The 8,710-nt window shown below is 38.9% G+C and overlaps 1 long non-coding RNA gene across 1 annotated transcript; it reads left to right on the top strand.

Moving 5' to 3' along the window:
• The first annotated feature begins 325 nt into the window (after window positions 1–325).
• LOC115414348 (uncharacterized) lies at window positions 326–8,505 on the top strand. Its single transcript, XR_003934608.1, has 3 exons — window positions 326–336; window positions 1,015–1,017; window positions 8,430–8,505. It is a non-coding gene; the product is annotated as an uncharacterized LOC115414348 (long non-coding RNA).
• Window positions 8,506–8,710: the final 205 nt, after the last annotated feature.

The following is an 8,710-nucleotide window of genomic DNA, read 5'->3' as shown; positions in this document are numbered from 1 at the left end:
TCACGTGGACGCTTGCAGCTAGGCTCCTCAAAATAAAAACATGGCGGTCACTCCTTTCATTCTCAGTGGAAAATATAGTATTTCAAGATAGTTTGGACATAAAAAAGCATTTTAGTGATATTTCTAGCGATAAATATACATTGAAATTTCACAATATTCGTTCAACTCCTGTAAATGATCTTTGGTTTGTTTGTTATTGCGATGAATATTTCACATCTTGGCATAAAATTGTCACAGTGGAACGTTTTCTCTCGCTGCTATGCTTGTTGCTAAGGACAAGACACAGACGAAACCAAGTGGCGTGTTTATTATTGTATTTATTCCTTACATTCAAAAGTTATCTGAGCTGTTAAAAATTTCTGTAACTGTTGATATCCGTTCAATAAAAAAACAACATAAAACAGATTTTTGTGCCCCTGGGATTACATATATATTCTACTTTGGAATTCGGCACCCGCGTTCTTTTGTGAGACAACCGGGAAAATTATTGCTCACTCCAAAAAAACAAAAACAAAAAAACCACAGTTTTTTAAAAAATATTATACCTTTTGGTAAATAAGACAATCAACAAGTTAACACTGTTTTTATGGTGTTTGCAGAGTTAATGCAGCCTATAAAGTAGTTTTTTCAGCCTTGCCGGGTTGACGTACCTGAAGTCACGTGCCAAGGGGGCGATGATTAACCTTCCATCAGGTTATAAAACCCCCCAAATGAGCTTGCACATGTAGCAACTACATGTACACATGTAGCGACTACAGACGCTACGAGACCAGAATGGAATCGATAGAAGATGACGATGACATATTTCTTGCTGATGTGCTCTTGAATGATTGTGCAGTAAGTACTCTGATGGTTTTAAACTTTCTCTTAATTAATTACAGTCATCTATCGCTATGTGTGGGGGAAGGTTGGGGTATTTTATCTGGCAAAGTCCTTAATACAGGCCTTCTCCAACCACTTTATTATGTACACCTGTGCAATCAAATGTAATCTAATACAACAGCTCTGCCATAGACTGTACTTTTAGGATTTTACGTTTTTAGTTTTTGGTAACATTGTCAGAAAGGTGATAATTATCCTGCAGAGTTTCCGCTACATGTAAATGATGGTGGCACACCGCCACGCCAAAATAAAATCCGCCATCCCTTCAGAATCATGATCCTCTTTTTCAGATGTTACAGATGTAAATTATATTGTATGAATAGATCCATATAAACATAAAGTTTGTTTTTGCGCACATTTATGGACCATAATAAAAGCGTGAAATTGTACTCATGAAGTGTGACACTGCTCTGCAGGCAATTGGCACTCCACATCTTGAAAGTTTAAAGTTTTTTTCTTTTGTAAACACAATCCATAGGTACTTCCTGTTTCATCAGACTTCAAAATAAAAGCATTTCCTGAAATGACAAAGCGTTTTCTCTTAATAATTATCAGCTTTTTTATGAATGTTTATCACTTTACTATTAACAATCAACTGAAATATCTGAAATTTAAAAAATGATGCATCCTTTGAATATAAACCTAAACCAACATGAAATGCCAGGTTTTCTCTAAACTCTAATAAATGGACTCTGCACAGCCCCACTACTTCCTGAACTGCAGGTGGGTCCTTTTACTTCCTGTCTTTCATTACTGGACACACTGATTAATCCAGGTGTGTCTGCTACTTCTTGTTGTGACTACTGATTAATTAGGCACATCTGGATTAATCTGTGTCTAATAATGAAAGACAGGAAATGAAGGAGCCACCTCAAGTTTAGGAAGTAGTGGGGCTGTGCAGAGAGCCCATTAGTCACAACAGAGCTATTTCAGCCTTGCAATGCAGGGGACTCTGGGGGGGGCAGCAACAAAGCCCTCTTCCACATTTTCAAAAAATCCTGGGGGAAACCCTGTACTTTGTTTGTTATTGAGTGTATTTTATTGAGCTGTGTCCCCCTCAATGTATGTTAATGGATTGGACAAAAGTATGGATGGATTTAATCGTGTTTTTGTTTTTTTGTTTTTTTTTAAATATTTGCTTAATTCCTATTTACTGACTCACGTGTTCTGTGTCTAAAGCAGGCAGCAGGAGCAACCAGCAGATCCAAAACAGAGGCTGAATAGGTGGTTTGGCTTGAGGTGGACCTGGAAGGGCAACCTCTTTCAAAAAGAAGTCGATCAGGAGAAACACAGATCAAATGTTCAACTGGAGTGAAATGGAAGCAAGGTTCAGCCATTAGTTGTTGCCTTTGCTTTGTTATAATAAATCAGTCCATTTGATGTTTCTTGAAGTTACATTATCACAAAATGGATATCCACAATCTGCAGTTTCCTCCAGAAGCATAGACCCATCGTGTGCTGTATCTACTAGTGGCCATGAAAGAGAGACTGGGACCATCGAAAATCTAGGTTTTTTTTATTTATTTATTTATTTATTTATTTATTTTTTATTTATTACATCCACACATGTTGCTTGTTTCCTCACTTGTCATTAGGTGATTAACTCAAGCTGTATGTTTTTCTTTCTAATTTTCAAGACTCCCTCATCCAAGAAGTACAAGACCTCTTGGCATGTCCTACTGATGACGTGGTCTCCTCGCATTGGAAGGATATGCAAGCTTCCACCTTGGAAAACTGGACTGTGTTAAGGCCTTGTTGTGACTTGTTATCATCTAAGAAGCCTAAAGAGGGTGTTTGCCAACACTGTAGACAAAAGGTTGCAGTAGTGATGTGCTGTGATTGTTTGCCAAGAACACTTTACTGCACAGCCTGTGACCTTGTCATACACAAGGATAAGGTCCTCCATAACAGAGCGTCCATGACAGAGGGGTTCTTCCGGCAACTGCCATCATCCACACACCTCAAAGAAAATAAAATTACTATGAAAAAGGTACTTTAAATTACAAATCATATTGGTCACTATATATTGTTTAATAAAACTGGCAAATTTACTTTAACACAAAACACAAGATAAGTTCTCTCATTGAAAGAACACCACTGTTCATGTACTGTAATTTACAGTGCAAAATGTTTCTCACTTTGCTGCCTAGAATGTTTTTTTTTTTACCAGTTATGCTTCTGTGCTGGGATTGTTCTGGTGGAAAAAATGAGTATTTTCGCAGGAAATCAAGTCATTTTGATTGGAATGAATGGTAAAAGTTTTTAAGTTACATTTTCTTAATTGCTTAACTATTGGAGTAATTACTTTTTTTCTTAAATTCCAGGACGATACAATCTGTACCTTCCAAGTATTAGCTGCTCCTGTAAAAAGTGGGCATAAGTGATCTGGTTGAGAGTGGCTACTGGCCAGCCACAGTTAATTTTGAGACTGTGTATGCAGTGGATTTGTTCACTACATATGAGGATCTCAAGATCACTGCCCCAAGAATGTCCCGACAAGCTTTTGTTGGCATGCTCGAACATCGCAAAAAACTGCCTCGTCGGGTGAGTTCAGGATGAAAATAAATGTCAGTACCTTGTATGACTTGCATACATGTTTGATATTTTATTTTTTCTATCAGAGTGGAAAGATATGTGGGGACACCATGCAGTGGGCATTTCTGGAATGGACCTATGCAAAATTTGAGGTTGATAAGCTGTGTCAGGTGCAGCATTTTCAGTGCCCTGCATGCACACCCTCCATGTTGGCTGTTGCAGTGGATGGGAACCGTAAACTATATCACTTTAAGAGCCAAGGGTGTGTAGAATTTTTGTCTGACATTGTAGAGTGCCAAAAATAGTACATTTGTAAGTTTAATCCATGTTTTTGTTTAGACCTGATGGATTTTTTGGTGGGGTGTTCCTAGCCAAGAATGCTGAAATGTCCTCCTTTGTCGACTAAATCCATGGAACAATGAGACATGTAAAGTTACTTGATTATAATCTCATCATACATTTTATGATGCAAATTTTGATGTTTTACAAATGCTTGTAACCTACTTTTTTCAAATGTTAATTATTAATATGATGAACTCATCAAATGTCATGTTGCCAGTATTGGCTGAGCAGTAGTTCCTCCTCGTAGTAGGGGAAGATGAAACAGAGGTTGCGCTTGACATTTTTATTGTCCGTCAAAATGACGGACAGGGTCGTAAAAACTCGGTCATAACATACTATTATCTGTCATTTAAAATTTTTATTTTTTAATGATAATGAGATATATGTAGTAGTATTTAATGTTCAAAAACATCTCAATGATGCCGCAAACTGTAGTTGCTGCTGGCTGATAAACTAACATGATATCACAACTTGCATAATTATATACACCACTTTTAATTGGCGTGTTATCATGCACTGAGGATTAGGGTTCTGGTTATGTGAACCAGAAATCTTGGCACAAATGGACATGCCATCAAATAACACATGAAAGGTAGAAAATGTGTACATATAACACACCAAATGCCATAAGAACTGGCGTATTCCTTGCTTGTATGTCATCCTTCACTGCATCAGTCCCTCTTTTTCACTGTGTTTATCAATGCCATTACATTTACTGGGCTTTTTAAAATAACTAAGGAGACTCCACTGTCTTCACATTTTGCGCTAGCAAAGTAGCATCTAATTTTGGCTAAAGTCAGCTAAACAACGAGACACGACTTGACACTGACTGATTAATATGCACACTCGCCATCAACTGGACAGTCTACTACAGGTGAACTAACGGTGTTGTATTCCATGTAGTTGTGAACAGTGGCGCTGTAGGGTTATATACAGGTAGGATGCTGTTACGGAATGTTTGATGCCTTGTTAAGAGAGAGACAGACCAGCGATCCTGTGAGCAGGTTCTGTTCACAGTGTTGTGTGAAAACTTTCTTTGGTAGATTACCCTCAGTATGTTGATCTGTCAAAGTGACGGATGGCATTCAGAATTTTCCGTCATTTAAAAAAAAAAATCCGTCAGTGACAGAATATTTTTGGTTAATGCGACCTCTGGGATGAAATCCTTGTAGATTGGGCATATATGATCCTGTGAGGCCCAAACTTCAATCCTGCCCTGAACAGATGTCAATACCAGCAGTGTGTGTGTGTGTGTGTGTGTGTGTGTGGGGGGGGGGGGGGGGGGGGGGGGAGTGCAACATCCAGCCAAGAAGTCCAGCCACTCACTGCTTGCAGCTTTAATACTACAATTGTCTGTGTCTGTATTATTCTTCATCTATTTTAGAAGCATGCAAAAGGGAGATGTGGCACAGGTCAGTGGGCAGCTGCACGAGAGTCTGGAAACAAGTCCGCAAGCAAAATAGATGAGGAAGGTGATGAGGTTGCCGTCTGCCATCATGGTGTTTTGTTAAAGGCATTGAATATGTTCTGTGGAGAAATATTGCCTATCCCCCTATAGAAAAAAAAGCTTGCTATACAGACTGAGCAGTTTTTTTTGCACTGATGTAGTCTGCAAATACTGGCCATATCTTCAGAGGGTTGTAGGCCACTGTCCAGAGTTGCAAGGCTTGTTGAACATGCGTCCGTTTCTCTCCATTATGCATGCTAAAGCACATCCATGACTGTGTGAGGTAATGATCGACAGTTGCATATTTCTTACAATCCCGTCTTCTGTTTCCCAAATTGTAACATTCAAGTTAATGTTTTGTAGTTGCAATGGGGAGGACGTAATCAAGACAGAGCAGGGACAACATTAGGAGAGGAGGTTGAACAAGTCAACAGCTCCCTCTCCCAAGCAACTATATGCTCCAAGTACTTGTCAAAATCTGGTAAGTATTTTTCATGTACATCTAAATTACTGATCTGTTTGTTTTTTTGTTTTGTTTCCTGCTCTTAAATGCATTGTCTTAAGTTTGCACAGACACACTCACCATCCAAGCATGTGGGTGGAACAAGCGAAAGGCAGAAAACCTTGACCGAGCATTGACCAAAAGGTAGATCAAGGTAGCTACCTGATCAGTGTTCATATTTATTTTTATATTTGGGACAATTTTTTAACCAGGATATTTGTTTTGATAGACTGTACAAAGGATTGCGGAGGCAGCAACAGATCTTGACAGACTCACTGCAGAGTTGAATTTAAATGCAGACACACTCCAAACATGGGTGTCAGATGTCCAGCAGTGGAGTACAGGTACTTTGTGCAAAAATTACCCCCTCATCTGAAAAGTCATTTGGCTCTGTTCTGATGCAGGTGAACTGAAAAGTTAATTGGAAACTGAAATTGGTGTTAATTTTATACCTCTCTTTCCAAGGATCAACAAGTCAAAATGACTTGCAGCAGACCAATGAGGGACTGTATTTGAGCATCAATCAGTGGAAATTTCAGCTGTATCGTCAGGCAGGTGAGACAACAAAACTGTCACATTAATGCAGATTTGTTTCTTGTACTTGATGTGACTAAATGCATCTATTTTATTTGTATGTGTATAGATAGCCAAATACATAACCTATTTTTACACGCAAATCATAAGTCAATACAAGCAAGTAAGGCTTTATTCAAACTGCAAGTCGAAATACATTTTTTGTCTATTATCCACGTTGCATCTGCGCAGCAAATGACCCACATGAAATTATATCTTTGCAAATGAGATCAAGGCCAGAATGTGACACACAACAATGACATGAAATCTAGAGTGAAGGAAGTGCATCAGTACAAAATCCATGTCGCTGTTAGCAGAGTGTTATGGAGGACAACATAACACAGAAGTTCTGCACAACAATTGGACTGAGATGGTGAGATGATGGATCTGTTTCTCATGTGTTGGCATTGGAAAGCCACATCACCTGCATATGTAGTTGCTGACACCTATGTCATTACTATGGCAAGCCATGCAGATGGGTTGGTGACATGGGCACACATATGATCACTTGCAAATAATAGTGCTGACAGTCTGTCTTAATCAGTAAGGAATGTTATTTGCCTGAAGTCTGATCAAAGATAAGTTCATCTTAACCACATGTCAAGGACACAAAAGCCGAAAATAGCACCATGTGATTGTTGGATACAACCGATCAAGAATAAAGTTTACAATTACTGTACGTGTGTGTGTGTGTGGGGGGGGGGTGGGGGGTTCAAATCTGTAGAATTACAAATGGGGGTCAATTCAAGTCCAGATTGCAAAAGGGCCACTCCTCCCATTTGTTTACAGTAAAACATAATGTAACAGACTTATACTGGTGTTTTTAGTAGTCTGTTAGTTGGTAATCTTGTTAGTGCACACCAAATTATTTTGTTTCACATTTTAGATTGCAATAAGCGGAGACATCAACTCAGGAAAAAGATTGCTGTAGAGAAGAAAGCCTTGGAAGATGCCATCACTGAATACAATGCTGCTGTGGGGGAAGCTGAAAAACTCCCCCCTCCTAATGAGTTCTTGACTGAGAACTACCCCTGGCCATGGGAATGTAAGTAAACACTGAAAGACACTGAATACAAATGTGTTAATATGCACTTATTGCTATAAATAAAAGACAGTTGACAACACTTTGTGATGGATTGCAGGTCATGATGATATGGTACAGAAGAAAAAGGTCTATGACAAGGTTATGCTGCTGACCAGACTGAAAGAAGACGTAGTAATTGTGGTCCATGAAGTTAAGCAGAACTGGGAGTACATGAGGAATCTGGCGAAAGTGACTGCAGAGCTTTCCTCCCAGCTTTTCCAAGGCGTCACTGGACAAAGTAAGTACAGTAAATTGTTTTTTTAAATTATTTGTCTGGTAATGTCTAGTTAATGATTTATTAAATCAGACATTTTCAGGCAGTATCGAAGCATTGACGGACAGTGGATGTGAGGGTCTACTCTGTGTACTAAAGAGAGGATTGCACCAAATTCAAGCTCAACAGGCCTAAGCATGTAACAAATATCAAAGCATTTTGGGACTGAAAATGGTGACTTTGGATGAGTCCTCTGAAGAAGAAAACTTGGAGAGTGGTTCATCCACTGATGAAGAACTTGATTAGGAACTGGTGCAAGTGACCAAAGGGTGGAAGGGTTTGACTGCAATTGTGTTAAATCTGTATAGAATCTGTGTGTTTAAAATGTGTTATTGGTGAAGCCTTGAGCTATAGTGCACATTTATCATGTTTTTCTCATTCGATTGTTTTGGTGTAATGTTGTATCAATGAATGGATGACAACACACTGCATAAAGTCTACCTTTGGGTATAAAAGTAACCTCAAGTGTTTTAAGTCTCTTTCACTTGTAAAACCCACTATAATTTATTATGACTATATGTGGCACATAGGCATGGCCAGAGGCATAATGTTTTGGGATTGTCTGTCCGCCCCATTCTCATTCATCTCAGGAATGCCTGGAGGGAATGTATGGTATGATTTTTATTTGAACTTTTATTACCAGGACCTTTTTACCTGGGTAAAAATGTTCCTGGTAATTTTTGTGCTTTGCATTTCCATCACACCCAGTTCAGGGTAATTTATTCAAATCAGGCTGATGACGTGTGGGGGAGCAGTAAAAGAAACTGCAGTACAGTTCATATACATTAAGAAGCTCTAGCACAATAAAATTAGACAGTACTTTAAGCGGATAGTTTGGGTTTAACGTTTTGCTGGTTGTTGAATCACTTTGTGACAACTTGGTTAAGTTTCACCAAACCTGCACATACATTCCTGTAACATGCCTGGTATCTTCCATATACACCCAGGAAATTATAATCCACTCATCCCATTTGCTCCCAGTTAGTGACAGTTTTTTTAACACCCCCACATCCATATTCCAGTCAGCTTGGCGCGGAGAGTATAGAGCAGGGGTGTCAAACTCAGATCCTC

Source organism: Sphaeramia orbicularis, chromosome 22 (assembly GCF_902148855.1).
Source record: "Sphaeramia orbicularis chromosome 22, fSphaOr1.1, whole genome shotgun sequence".
Lineage (NCBI taxonomy): Eukaryota > Metazoa > Chordata > Actinopteri > Kurtiformes > Apogonidae > Sphaeramia > Sphaeramia orbicularis.
Note: the sequence above shows the minus strand (reverse complement) of the source record. Positions and strands in the feature narration are given on the sequence as shown.